General features: G+C 41.3%; 1 pseudogene across 1 annotated transcript in view; it reads right to left on the bottom strand.

Moving 5' to 3' along the window:
- The window catches only part of LOC111143752, a 73477-nt pseudogene extending 62060 nt beyond the window's left edge, over positions 1 to 11417 (bottom strand). The window contains exons 1-3 of the transcript XR_002640341.1: positions 11088 to 11417; positions 3430 to 3543; positions 1303 to 2889 (exon numbers count right to left, since the gene is read on the bottom strand). The product of XR_002640341.1 is annotated as a zinc finger protein 850-like (transcript). The remainder of the gene's footprint in view (positions 1 to 1302; positions 2890 to 3429; positions 3544 to 11087) is intronic.
- Positions 11418 to 13782: the final 2365 nt, after the last annotated feature.

Genomic DNA, 13782 nt, shown 5'->3' with positions numbered 1-13782 from the left:
TTCTTAAAAGAATAAAACACCATCATAGTGGCAAACTGTACTATCTCAATACTCAGGGACTTGAAAAAGAGGTAGAATACTTTCCAAATGTATTCCATGAAAGTCTTTCCCTAGATACTCCTAACCTGCAGGGAAGGGTAAATATCCAAGAATAAGATAGTTCCAATAAAAACAGGAGTATCTGAAATCTAACAAATTTGTTTAAAGCCTCCAATGGCATAATTACATGAAACGTAGCCCTCCCTGCTACAATGACCAACACTCTCTTAGGGACTAGTCCAGCTGCCCCAACTCCGGCCAACCTAAAAAGCTGACTGCTCTCTTCACTAATGGTTTCTCCTCCCTAAACATCAATTAACAGTTGTTTGGACATAGTTAACCCTGGTGGGTCTCTCTCCCCTGGACCCTACAAACCAGTGGCCCAGGCAAACTTATGAGACAGGTGTACACCTTAGTCCAGGGCTGGGATATGTAGGTCATCTGCTCACAGACTTCCTGCTCTGAGCCTCGGCACCAGCAGTCTAGCGCAAACCATTTTCCTCATGGGTGAGTGTTCCTCTGGGACAAAGGTTGGCCCTTCCTCTTCCTGACCCTCTGAGCAGATCTGACTCTCTTCCCACAAACTGGCACCATTTAACGTTAAGTTTCTCTTGACCTCCTACTTCCTTTTTGGCCCCAAATTGCCTTCCAGCTTGAAAGGATCAGGAAAGATCTCTCTTACCCTGATAAAAGCCTTCTTCACGAACTATCTGTAGACATCAGCCCAGTTCTTGCCACATATCCTCTTATTTGTTGAATGAATAAGGATTCTTCGTTTTCCCTTATTTCCAATGCCCCTTCATGAGACCGCTTCTAACAGATGGCATGTTCTCAGATATCAGAAGGCTACTTAGCACTACCTCAGAATTGCTTCCACATGCACACTGAATATTTGGAAAAGCACCTCAGCCTACTGGCCAGAGAACACAGGTCACAAGTTGGGAAGGTGGGGCAGGAATGCAGTAAGGGAAATACAGGTGCTAACTTAGCAAATGGCCCCTAAAATCATGAGAGTCACAAGGGGAAGGAGGAGTGGTAGGTAGCCAGGATTTATCCGAAAAGCAAGAAATTCCTTTCTACCCTATATTCCCAGATGCCCAGCTGGAGTAGGCTCTACATTCTCCAAGCTCCTGCCTCCATAAGTGGAAATACTCTTCCGAGTGTAACAGTCGGTGTTCCTTCATCCTTCCCTCCAGGAACTCTGCCTGCCCCACTGCCCCCAGACAGATTCCCAGCCACTCTTTCTAGAGAAGCTATCCCAACCTGAATGCCAGGGTTATTCACCATTGTGAAGTTTCTGATGTCTGAAAAGGACTGAACTATGTCTGAAGAATTTTCCACATTCAATGCATTCGTAAGGCTTCTCACCAGTATGAATCCTGTAATGTTCACTAAGGTGTGCATACTTGCGGAAAGTTTTCTCACATTCACTACATTTATAGAGCTTCTCACCAGTGTGAGTTCTGTGATGTTCAGTAAGAGATGAGCTATGGGCAAAGGCCTTCCCACATTCTTTACATTTATAGGGTTTCTCTCCAGTATGAATTCTCATATGCTGAGTGAGGCAGGTATTCTGATTAAAGCCCTTCCCACATTCATTGCATTTATAGGGTTTTTCTCCAGTGTGACTTCTCTGATGCCGAATGAGGCAAATGCTCTGAATGAAGGCTTTACCACATTCACTGCATTTGTAGGGTCTCTCCCCTGTATGAATTCTCTGATGCTTAGTGAGTGGGGTACTCTGAGTAAAAGCTTTGCCACATTCCTTACATTTATAGGGTTTTTCTCCAGTATGAATTCTCTGGTGTTTAATAAGGGATGGGCTCTGACAAAAGGCTTTGCCACACTCCTTACATTTATAGGGTTTCTCTCCAGTATGAATTCTCTGATGCTGAGAGAGGTTTGCCTTTGTTTGGAAAGTTTTCCCACACTCATCACATTTATGGGGTTTATCCCCAGTGTGAATTCTCTGATGTTGTGTGAGATTTGAATGTTTGCGAAAAGAAGAGCCACATTCATTGCATAAATAAGGTTTCTCACCAGTGTGAATCCTCTGATGATGAATGAGGTGTGTGTTCTGATTAAATGCCTTCCCACATCTATTACATTTGTACGGTTTCTCTCCAGTGTGAATTCTCTGATGTTCAGTGAGATGCGAATGATTGCGGAAGGAATTCCCACATTCACTACATTTATAAGGTTTCTCTCCAGTATGGATTCTCTGATGCTGAGTAAGAAATGATCGACATCGAAATGTTTTCCCACACTGCTCACATCCATATGGTTTTACTCCGGTGTGAATTCTTTGATGCTGAACGAGGAAGGAACTGCGACTAAAGGCTTTCCCACATTCCTCACATGCATAGGGTCTCTCTCCAGTATGAGTCCTCTGATGCTGGGTAAGGGATGAGCTCTGAGTAAAAGTTTTTCCACATTCATTACATTCCCAAGACTTTTTCTGAGTAGAGAGAGCTGGGCATTTACTTTGGTCTGAAATCTCATCAGTGTGTATACTACTTGTCTCCCACTGATGTAGGCTCTCTTCTGTAGAAACCCTAAGATGTGTAACAAAGCTGGAGGTCAAGAGCAAGCTTCTCTCAAAATCATATTCTTGGCTAATTGTTTCAGGAGATGCTTCCTTGTGGATAAAAGTTATTTCCTCAAAACCTCCTTCCTGGAAAAGGCATGGTCTGGGAACCTCTCCAGAAGGGTTTTCCTTCATGCTTTCACATGTGTATTTTTTTTCAAATACAGAACCCTGGTTTGCATCCTCTGGTAATCTCTTTGCTACTCTCCCTGGTGAATCAATTTCAGAGACATCCTCCTCTGGAACAGACTTTTCCATCAAACCTGAAAGAAAACAACAGAGTGGGTATTTCTTACACAGGACAGAATGGAAGCCCCTGAGGTTACAGGGGCCTAACTCTAACATATGTCAATATGTGGCATATAAACAAGGCCCAATAAAAGCAAGTAGAGCACATAACTCAATTACAAGTGCTAGAAGAGATCTGTATCAGGGTGGAGTTCACCATTAATAAGGAACCCCAAGGAATGGGCACTTACAGACATTTAGGAAGCCACAGAACCAGAGACAATACAAATAAAGGGAAAATAACAAACAGCAGAAAGCTAGGATTAGGTTAAAGAAGAAACATGGGTGGTTTGTATTCAGAGTCGACAGTGGGAGAATGAATGTAAAAGCAAATGCTGGAAATGAGACAAAATGAATATTGGGGAAAAGTTGGCCCCTGGAGATGCTCACCCACATCTGCCCTCCAACATCCCTAAAAGGAGGATAATTATATTTCCCGAGTTTCAATCAGTTTCTCTTGTAAAATTTCCAAAGCCCTGCTTTTTCTCCCACTGGTTTTTTCCTTACTCACTCACCTGGACAAACCTCTCTTCCAAGCACTCTCTCTTCAGCTCCTTGCATATTCAACATCCACAAACCTTCTCTTTGTTTCGACTGGAAAACACTTCAGAGTTGGAAAACTGGGAGCCCTGCTCATAGGGGGGAAAAAAGGTGGGGAAGGGGATATCACTGTCCCAGTAAACAGGAAAAGGACAAAGAATTGTTGCCTAGGGATACTATCTAATAATTCACACAACATCTGTTCAGATAGCAGTGTGACTGCACGGTTGGCTTCCAGCCTCCTAGCTTCACCAATTCCATTTGTCAGCTGTGTAAAAAGTGATAGCCAGAGTGATATATCAGCAAACACTCAAGTGCTGGATGGATAAATCAGAATGCTATTTATAATGATAAAGCTACCTATCAAGTAGATACAAGTATTCATGTCTTTATACAACAATCAATATGAAAGGCCAATGAACACAATCAAAAGTTGCATTGGTAGGGACATATGTGTGGCTCAGTTGGTTAAGCATCCGCCTCTTGATTTTGGCTCAGGTCATGGTCCTTGGGTCCTGGGATCAAGCCCTGCATCAGGATCCCTGCTAAGCATGGAATCAGCTTCTCCCTCTCCCTCTGCCCCTCCCCGGTTTTTACACTCTCTCTCTCTCTCTCTCTCTCTCAAATAAATAAAATCTTAAAAAAAAAAAAAAAGAAGAAGAAGAAGAAGTTGCATGGGGAAGTGGACTCATAGCAAGGCTAATGCAATAAGTTTGGTCCACCCATCTTCACTATCTGCCAAGGAGCTGGACAGTAGTTAGGGAACTCTATTTGTACAACTTAGAGATACACTGACTGCCCAGTCTTCTAGATGTCAGATCAACTAAACAGTTTTTCTTCAGGCACAGCTCAACGTTAAGAGTGTAGGCTGCAGGGGTGCCTGGGTGGCTCGGTGGGTTAAAGCCTCTGCCTTCGGCTCAGGTCATATCCCAGGGTCCTGGGATGGAGCCCTGCATCGGGCTCTCTTCTCACCAGGGAGCCTGCTTCCCTTCCTCTCTCTCTGCCTGCCTCTCTGCCTATTTGTGATCTCTGTCTGTCAAATAAATAAATAAAATCTTTAAAAAAAAAAAAAAAAGAGTATAGGCTGCAGTCTAAAAAAGAAAAAAGAGGCGCCCGGGTGGCTCAGGCAGTTAAGCATCCGACTCCTGATCTCAGCTCAGGTCTTGATCTCAGGGTCATGAGTTCAAGCCCCACATTGGGCTCCATGCTAGGTGTGGAACCTACTTAAAAAACAAAACAAAACAAAAAACACTTATACTGTGAAATAATTTTTGACTTAAAAGAAAGTTACAAAAAATAATACAGAGATTCTGAAGTTTGGAATGTTAAATCACAACTGTTCATCCAAAAATGTCTCTCCATATAACCCTGAATTGAGAAGCAGAATCAGCAGCATTATTACAAGGAAAAAGGAAGACAGAAAGATGATTTTACCATAATCAAGAGCTCAGAAGGTAATTAGAACAGCGTGAGTCTGCTGAAGTACATACGTAATAAGGCTGGTACTATGGGCTTCTCTATCAAAGTCTGCGCCTCTGTGTTGAGTTTTAAAGGTTTAGGAGGATCCTATCTGGGAGGCTCCCGGGTGGCTCAGTGGGTTAAGCATCCAACTCGATTTCAATTCAGATCATGATCTCAGGGTTGTGGGATGGAGTCCCGCATCCAGCCCAAAGTGGAGGCTGCTTAAGATCCTCTGTCTCCGTCTCCCTCTGCCCCTCCCCAACCTCTAAGTGTAAAAAGAACCCACCACACAATCATACAGAAAACCATTTAGTAGAGTAGGGTTTCACTATAATCAGAGTTAGTGGACAAAGTCAGACACGCCCCCACCTGCCTAGAACTTACATTACAGTTGGACAATGACATTAAAGTGTAGTTACAATTATGGAAATTATAAAAGTGGAAATATGGGATGCGGGAATGTAGAGAAACGGGGACCTAATGTAGTCTCAGCAAGAAAGCCTTCCTGGAAAAAAAAAGGTAAATAGGAAACAGGTGAAGATAGAAAAGAACAGACCAGAGATATGAAACAATATACAAAAGGAAACGAGCTCAGTACTTTGGAAATATGAAAAAGATCCAGTTAGACAAAGTATTAAGCACCAAAAATAAGACATGAAGACTGAAGCAAGCAAAAGCCAGATCAAATACAACCTGTGAACTATTTTAAGTGAGTAGAAAGCCATAAAGGAATATGAAAAGGTTTGGGGGGAAAAAAGTGACACGAGCGTATCTGCTGTTAACAAAAAAACACATCCTTCTGCCCATAGCAAAGAGGGACACTGTGTATGAATGGTGGAAGGTGGGGAGGCAAGGTGAAGGCTAGAAGGCCCCACTGGGAGGTTGTTTCAGAAGTCCAGTAAGTAGACTGGACCAACTAAGAGACAGAATCCATAGGATTGGACGAATATTGGGTGGAGGTGTGAGGGAGGGGGAGAAGTCAAGATAATTTGCTGTTTTGGGGCTTGAGTGATGACAGCAACCTTTAGAGAGAAGGGGAACACTGGTTTAGGGAGAAAAAAGATACATTTAGTTTTCAAATACCCAAAGAGAAAGTAGGCATACATATCTGGAATAGAGGAGAGAGGTGTCATGAAGAGAGTAACTACCATTCTGTAAGTAACAGATAAAAACATCAAAGGAGGGGCGCCTGGGTGGCTCAGTGGGTTAAGCCTCTGCCTTCAGCTCAGGTCATGATCCCAGGGTCCTGGGATCATGCCCTACATCGGGCTCTCTGCTCAGTGGGGAGTCCACTTCCTCCTCTCCCTCTCTCTGCCTGCCTCTCCACCTCCTTATGATCTCTGTCTGTCAAATAAAAAAAAAAAAAAATCAAAGGAGTGTGGCTAGGAAAACCTCAACAACAACTTTACATATTAAAAGGAAATTTAACTCTGGCTTTTGATTTTAGAGATTCCCAATCCCCTGAGAGAAATAAAAGAATTTAATATGTGATAAAATTGGCATCCCTAGTCATAAAAAATTAAGTATTTATAAATTATGTTGGAACTGTTGCTTAACTACCTGGAGAAAAACACTTAGTGAGATTCCTACCTCACACCACATACCAAAATAAATCTAAACTAGTTAAAGGTTTAAATATAAAAAATGAAACCACAAAATAAAATACTAAGAAATAATTGACTTTAGGGATAGGATAGGCTTTTCTAAGCAACATGCAAAAAAACACAAACCACAAAGGACAAAACTGGGTAAGTCTGGTCACAGAAAGACAACAATCTCTCTATCCAAAATACAAATAAAATTAAATGACAGACAATCTAGGAAAAGTATTTTTGATTTATACATCAAGGAGTAAGTAGATGCATCTAATGGATAAAAGACTTCTTATTAAAGAGTAAGGAGGGGCACCTGGGTGGCTCAGTGGGTTAGGGCCTCTGCCTTCGGCTCGGGTCATGATCCCAGGGTTCTGGGATCGAGCCCCGCATAGGGCTCTCTGCTTAGCCGGGGGCCTGCTTCTTCCTCTCTCTGCCTGCCTCTCTGCCTACTCTGTCAAATAAATAAAAATCTTTAAAAAAAATAAAATTAAAAAAAAAATAAAGAGTAAGGAAAGGGGCACCTGGGTGGCTTAATCAGTTAACTGTCTGCCTTTGGCTCAGGTCGTGATGCCAGAGTCCTGGGATGGAGCCCCACGTCAGGCTCCCTGCTCAGTGGGGAGTCTGTTTCTCCCTCTTTCTCTGCCTGCTGCTCCACCTGCTTGTGTACTCACTCACTCTCTCTCTCAAATAAATAAATAAATAAATAAATAAATAAATAAGATCTTTGAAAAATAGAATGAAGAGTAAGGAAAAAAGAAAAACTCATAAAACAATGAGATATACAATGTATACAGCAAAATTACAAAAGGCCAATAAACATCAAAACAAAGTTCCATCTTGGTGGCAATCAAAGAAATGGAAACCGAAAGAATAAAGAATCTATTTTTATATCAAATTAGAAATTTTCTTTTAAGTGTTAAAAGTCAACACTGACAAAGGTATGGGGAAAGACAGCTTCTCATACACAAGCAATGGGAATGTAAACTAGTACCATCCTTCTAGAGATAATTTGGCAATATACATCAGGTTTTAAAATTGTAGGTTGAGTTGCAGTTGGAATCCTGGGATCACCATTTTGTAAGTATAGGAACTCAGAAAAGAATACTAACTATATACAACACCTATATGTATCTCAGAAGATTCTCAAAATCATCAGGATGCCTATAAAATGCCTATATTCTTTGATCTAGTAATTCTACTATTAGAACTTTTTCATAAAGAAGCAACTTCCCAGAGTATCTGGGTGGCTCAGTCAGTTAAGTGTCTGACTTCTGATCTCAGCTTGAATCTTGATCTCAAGACCCTGACTACAAACCGCAGACTGGGCTCCATGCTGAATGTGGAGACTACTTAAAAAAAAAAAAAGAAAGAAAGAAAGAAAGAAAGAAAGAAAGAAAGAAAGAAAGAAAGAAAAAGAAAAAGTAATTTCCCACAGAAGAAAAAAGCTGAACTTCTTTGTTACCTATAAAAAAATTACCCTGCAATGTTGCTGGAAATCCTACCAGTGGACACTGAGGCTTAGGAAATTATGGTACTTCCTCTTGGTGGAAATTATATATATATATACATATATATATGTGTATATATATATATATATATATAATTATATATATACATTAAGATAACTAAAATGAAAATATGTGATCATTTGGAAAAATACTTATCTCTATGTAAATGAAAAGAAAATGGAGGACTTCAAGTACATCATATATATGTATGTTAAAGCATGCTTTCTTTTTTTTTTTATGCTTTCTTTTTTAAAAACTAATTCTAATCTCAAGAATACATTTCAAATTGTTGACCATGACCATCTCTGAAGAAAAGGATTATGGCAACCTTTTATGTTAGGGCCTATCTTTGTGTAATGTTTCAAAGTATTCCTGTAGGAATAAACAGCCTCTGTAATCAGATTTTTTTTTTTAAGTGAAAAAATACGATCAGAGATGAACACAGAAATGTATGTACAAAGATCACACTGTTACTATAATTGTAAAACAAGCAAATAAATATTGATAGCACAGCAATATGATAGCTTTTGTAACTATTAAAAATCATGTTTTCAAAAAATATTCATTAGAAAATACAGTATGTTAAAGCAGGAGAATACAAAATCAAAAATCAAAAACACAAGACACAAATGTTGAAGACTATGTGGAGGAAAAGGAACACTTGTGCACTGTTGATGGGAATGCCAACTAATGCAGTCACTGTAGAAAACAATGTGGAGGTTCCTCAAAATGTTAAAAATAGAACTACCTTACCATCCAATAATCACATTACTGTGTATTTACCCAAAAATACAAAAACACTAATTCAAAGGGATACATGCACCCCTGTTTACTGCAGCATTATTTACAATAAACAAATTGTGGAAACAGCCTGTGTTCAGCAACAGATGAATGGATAAAGTAGATGTGATATATACACACAATGAAATATTATTCAGCCATAAAAAAGAATGAAACCTTGCCATTTCAAAAACATGGATGGAGCTAGAAAGTATAATGTTAAGTGAAATAAGTCAGGGAAAGACAAACACCGTATGATTTCACTCAGATGTGGGATTTAAGAAATCAATGTGGGATTAAGAAAAAAGAACAAGCAAAAAAAAAAAAAGAGAGAGAGAGAGAGAGAGAAAAAAAAAGAGCTAAAGCAAGAAACAGACTCTTAACTACAGAGAACTGATGGTTACCAGAGGGGAGGGGATGGGGGGAATGAGTAAAAGAGGTGAGGGGAATTATAGTGTACACTTGCGATGATCACTGAATCATGTAGAGAATTGCTGAATCACTATATCGTACACCTGAAACAAATATAATACTGAATACTAACAATACCGGAATCATAAATAAAAAGGAATAAGTGAAAATTATGTAAATTTGATTTTGGAAAAATTATTTAAATGCCTGCTTGATTTTGATGTAAATTCTAGTTGAGACTCACTCTCTTGGTCTCCTAGGTATCATGAAGTCAAGGGACTTGTATGCCTTGTTGGCAAAATTTCCAGTGCTATCAAAATGTCTGATTCTCAATGCTTACAGAAGAAGACTGATTCTCAATGATTACTGCTCTGGGACGGGAGGAGGCTGGAGCAGAGAGGAGGATCTGGAATCTTCACAAAACTTTTGTGTATGGGCACTGGAGGACCTTCTAGTCAATGAATGTGCAGAGAAATGAAGCACATAATTCTCAGGGCTGCTGCCTTAGTTCGTGAATGAAACTAATAATCTAAAGTTCCCAAAGGCACACCTTTTAACTCTGCAACAGTGATGGCTCGTGTACATATTAACAGCCCTCAAAAACTTGGACCTCAATGACTAATTGGAACAATCTGTCTTAATATGTAGACGTAATGGTTGTTAATATAAGAGCTATACTCTGGAAAAACAGACCTTAAAAAGATCATTTTGGTGAGCTGCACAACTAACCCTCAGCCTTGCAGTGTGAGGCAACAGGATGAATGTATATATTGAGATCTTTTACATCCTTAATACAAGAGGTAGTTTTGTGGGAGGATTTGCTTCTTTAAACACCCTTTTAATGAATGAATTACACCTTTTCCTTCTCTTAGAGTTCCTTAGCTTTAAAAAAAAAATGCTTTCAAAGAATATCGATGAGAAAATACAGATTGTTAAAACAATATAAAACACTAAAATAAAAAATATGCATACACACATCAGCACTAAGCAAACATTCAATAAACAGGAACTATTATTAATACGTGGATATATTGGGGTGCCTGGGAGGCTCAGTGGGTTAAAACCTCTGCCTTCGGCTCAGGTCATGATCCCAAGGTCCTGGGATCAAGCCCCACATAGGGTTCTCTGCTCCACTGGGAGCCTGCTTCCTCCTCGCTCTCTGCCTGCTTCTCCGCCTACTTGTGATCTCTGTCTACCAAATAAATAAAATCTTTAAAAAAAATAATAATACATGGATATATACAAGACACAAAGAACAGAAGAAATCCACCAAAATGTTAACATATTGATGACTAGAACATTTAATGGGTTACTTTCCTTTGTCCTTTATACCTGTCTATATATTTCACTTTCCCTAAAAATAAACATGTATTACTTTTATAATTAAAGAAATAGGGCACCTGGGTGGCTCAGTGGGTTAAGCCGCTGCCTTCGGCTCAGGTCATGATCTCAGGGTCCTGGGATCGAGTCCCGCATTGGGCTCTCTGCTCAGCAGGGAGCCTGCTTCCCTCTCTCTCTCTCTCTCTCTCTCTCTCTCTCTGCCTGCCTCTCTGTCTACTTGTGATCTCTGTCAAATAAACAAATAAAATCTTAAAAAAAAAAAAAAAACCGTACTCCTCTCTGAAGCCCTTCTTGGGTTTGTGGGTTGGCCAAAAGTACATACTCACCCAGGCCGCAGCAGCACACTAGATCTCTCTCTTCTGCAGCCTTGGGTCACTAAGTGGCCATGCCTCCTTAGACAGTCATCTTTTCTCTCCGTACCTCAATATCCTCATTAAAAACTACAGATAATAGTTGTGCGGGTTAAATAGATGAGCCCAACTGCTTCGAACAGGGCTCTTTTGCACTAGGTTTAAATTATCACAAAAATCTTCTTACATACATATCTATCTTCTTCCATTGCTAGACTGGAAGCATCTTCCCATTTGGCAGGCTCCAACGTCATTCATTCTGTAGCCCTGCCCCCGAGCTCTGAGTACTATTTGGCAAGTTTCGCATAGTAAAATTCCGTTGCAAAACAATCACGTTTCCATACGTGCTATCCCAGACATGCTGTCAACTGAACTTTGTAAAGAAAGGCAGGCAAAGACTACTAGACAGTCCAACTTTAGAAATGAAGCAACAGCCTCTGTGTCCTCAGGAATTACATAACTCAAGAGACTCGAGACTCGCCACCTAGTGCACTCTACACTACTGCCGGGTCCTAGTACGACGGTCCCTAAAAAAGTTTCTGAGCAGCAGGACTAAGGGCGGGGGAGCAGGTGGTATCCAAACCGATTTGATTTGATTAACAGATTCAACACTTTGCCACACACTGCTAAACACGGATATGTATCTGAACCCCGGGGACTTCGTTTCCGAACACGGGTCCTAGCTCTTGGTCATCTATCCATCACTCAGTCATCACTCATTCGTTCATTCCCGCCACCATCTTCTTAGACGCCAGCTCTGTGCCGGGCCCTATGCGGCAGCCGCTGGGAGTTCTGGGCCGCACGCGCAGACAGCAATCCGAGGGAGCGCGGGGCCGGGGCAGGCTTCGTAGAGAAGCCTCCCGCCAGCCGTCCCAGCCGAAGGCGCCTGGAGCCACTCCTTTCCCCTCCCTGAGGCCCCGCCCGCTCACCGTGAGGTCCGGGGGCTCCCCGCAGGGTGGCGACTATGGTCCCACAGGTGCGCGCAGGCCCAGGGCACGGGCTTCCCCTCCCCCAAGCCGGAAAAGCAGTGGCGCGGCCGGTAGTGCGTCACCAGCGGCTCCTCGCCTCTCGGCTCGCGCATCCTTACGCCGCTTCTCTAGGAAGCGGGAGGAGAGTCTCGATGGGGTCCTCAAGGAAGGTCGAGGCGGGGGGACCTGGTTTCCCTCCAAACCCACCCAGCCAAGTGTCTGAGGGCCCATTAAACACTACCTTTGCTCGGAACACGGTGACCACCTCATCCCTAAGGAAAACTGTAGTTGGGGTGGGCGTTAGGGTTGGAGAGACTGCTGAGTAGGAGTCGGAATCGGCTGTCTCATCGAGGCACTAGTGTATTCCACCTGCTAAAGGATAGCCGCTGATTAAGAATCTTGAAGGATCCACTATTTAGTGGGAATAATGGGCAAATTCCCGTTCTAGGCCCCCACACACTGACCTTACCGGGCAATATCTCTTATTCTGCTATTATTCACATTCCATCCTAAGTGAATTCCCATTGGTCCCCTGAAATCTCTTGTTTGTTCTTGACACTGGATCTTCTTTCCAGGATTTGCCCTTCTGGAATATTCTCCCTCCCCTCTACCTACTGTCTGCCACGCTGGCCATTCAGGTCATACTGGTTCTTCAAGACCCAGGGCCAATCTTTACTTGACCTTCAGTAGTGTTTACTCTCCACTGTCACCCCTACGAGTAATTCCAGCTCTAGCTGGTCTCCTAAATACACACACTTGTCCACTTTCAAACATTATTAGAAAGCAATACGTGTAATATTCCACCCAAGGGTGACTATAAAGTACCCAATTTATCTCTATATAACTCTAAGCAGATACATATCCGTGTTTAGCAGTGTGTGGCAAAGTGTTGAATCTGTTAATCAAATAAAAAAGTAAAGTTCAGATATTTGCATTTTTGAGAAATTGAAAAATATGTCATTAATTCCATCCAGGAAACAAGTTTCTGAACATCCAAAAGGAAGGACCATCTAGCTCACCTGTTTATACATCTGCTGTATCCTTCAGTAGAATATAAGCTTTATGAAGGTGGGGACCTTCTTTCTCTTATTCACACTGACTAACCACATCTAGAACAGTGGCTGACATATAGTAGGCACTCAGTAGATATTTCGTGAATGACTGACTAAACCACCAAAATTAGAATTCTTCCCTGAGCTGAGGGATTACATTCCCATTACTGATACTGATCCATCTAGAGTTTCATCCCTAAACATAAGTAGGTCACTAAAATCATGAAATTTTTGAGGAACACCAACAATACATGAGAAAGAGTTTCAAATGCATCATTACCAGATTCATAGGAGATATGATAGCTGGTTACAGTTTATGTTCTAACAAGTTACATGAAGTAGTTCCTCCAAGTAGATGTGTATTTATTGTTCATGGGAGAGAAAACTGCTGGAAATATCATCTTTCTTCCCCCATATTACCTAAGGCACACACTCTAAATAGTTGAATGTCACTCCCCTTTGGGAAATAGAAACTCCTGGTAAATCATATTCAACCACCCTTCAAAGGAGATTACATGAAAATATGCCATGAAGATATCTTGTTTTTCTATGCAAGATACAACCACCAGTAACATTTCACAGTTGCTTACCCAATATCTATTTCTCTGTCTCTAACACTCTGTGCCCAATTTACCATCAAGGAAAAAAGGCTAAGAGAGGTGGACGCAACCAATATCACACAGATTGTAAGTTAAAGAATAAGATCAGAAGGTTAGAACTTCTAACTCCAAATCCAATGTCCTTTGCAGGTTACAGCAGACAATTCCCTTTCCCTTTCCATGATTTAAGTTGTCCTTGTCTAGATCTTCTCCTTTTTCCTTATACCATCTCTAAAGGGGCCAGAACTATGTACAAAATTTTT

This window comes from Enhydra lutris, unplaced genomic scaffold (genome assembly GCF_002288905.1).
Source record: "Enhydra lutris kenyoni isolate GAN:26980312 unplaced genomic scaffold, ASM228890v2 scaffoldscaffold10, whole genome shotgun sequence".
NCBI lineage: Eukaryota > Metazoa > Chordata > Mammalia > Carnivora > Mustelidae > Enhydra > Enhydra lutris.
This window is presented reverse-complemented; position numbering and strand designations above follow the sequence as displayed.